The following is a 1,591-nucleotide window of genomic DNA, read 5'->3' as shown; positions in this document are numbered from 1 at the left end:
TAAATAAGCAGTTGATGAATGAATTATTACAATTATCAATTAGCTGAAAGAAGAAACAAATAGATACTTGACAAAAAAAGACAATGAAGAATATATATAAAAAAAAGCAGAAAATGAAAACCCACTCCAGGAAAGGAATCAAAGCCTCCAAGGACCTAACAGCAGTACGGTGCCTTCCTGGCATTCAGGAGGCTCTCAGTTCAATTCCTAGTACAAAAAGAAAATAGTAATAGATATTGAAAAGAGGAACAACTAGAGATCCTGCTAATAAACACCACATGTCATGTAAAATCTCAAGAGAAATATTATGACGCTCAAGAGAGATATTGAACTTCTAGAAAAGGGCCAATCAGAAATCCTGGAAAAACGACTTCTATAACTTAAATAAAAATTAAATTGAAAGTCTATAAAAAATATTACATCAATCAGAAGGAAAAAATATCAAGACATGAAGACAGTGTAGAAGTCCTAGAATATTCCCTCAAGATCAGAGGGAAAAGAATAAGCAGAAATGAACAGACTGTGCAGTTGTTTCGGGATACTTTTCTAATTCTGTCAGCATAAGAGGAGGAAAGGGAGAGAGTCTTGAGGGAGGAAAAGGAAGAAATTTCAGTTCATGGAGCAGAAATTGATGAGAGCTGGATAAAGGAAGTCAGATGGTATTTCGTCCTTGGGGATTTTCTGGAGACTTACTCTTAAATTTTTTTTTTCTCCAGTGGATAAATATTAGACTAGAAATTCTTTTCCTCAGTTTTAAGTTACTTGGATGCCAATAAAAAGTTGATGAAAATTCACTTAAACCAATGTGGGGCTTGTCAAGCAGGAATAAGTAAGGCCATAAAATAGCAAAGAACAAAAGGAAATTCACCAACATTCAGTGAGAAATGTTGTGAGCAAAGTGAGAAAGACTGTGAGCAAGGGAAAGAGGTGCCTAGAGGTCAAACTGTTGTCCCATAGCACGGGATTTTCTTCATCCTCACCTCTTTAAAACACCTGCTGTCCAAGCCACTGCAGCTGGACTTTTGATGCTGTGTCTCAGGCACACTTCATGCATATGGCCTAGGAACATAAAGACTGGAATTTTCACAGCCCAGCTCATCTTAGTGTCTTCAGGTCTTTCTATGACATGATATCAGGTTTGGGGATCACTGAGACCCACTGATATCACCTAAGCCTACAAACACCTACATCTGAGACTGCAAGATGAAGAAACTTGGGAATTTATCCACATGCACTATGAATGACTAAGTAGAAAAAACAGGAACATAAAGCTGTCCTACAATAATATAGCTTTCTAGGACTCTCTCTTTCCTTTCTGGTACTGAGAATTGAACCTAGTGCCTCACACTGAGCTACATTCCAGCCCAACCATTTTAAAAGGCTTTCTTTACTGATCCTGCCACATGGCCCCAAGGCAGCTAGGATTTTAGGATGTGTGCTATTGTGCCCACGTCAGTGCTCATTATCCTTCATGCATTGTAGAGATTAAGTGTTACCCAGGACTCTGTCTTAATTGCTTGGACTTTTCAAACATCCACATCACATCCCCATGAGTGACTGTTCTCATTGCCAGGACACCTTTTTTTTTTTT

This window comes from Octodon degus, unplaced genomic scaffold (genome assembly GCF_000260255.1).
Source record: "Octodon degus isolate 3935 unplaced genomic scaffold, OctDeg1.0 scaffold00230, whole genome shotgun sequence".
NCBI lineage: Eukaryota > Metazoa > Chordata > Mammalia > Rodentia > Octodontidae > Octodon > Octodon degus.
The sequence above is the reverse complement of the archived record's forward strand: the minus strand, read 5'-3'. Positions refer to the sequence as shown.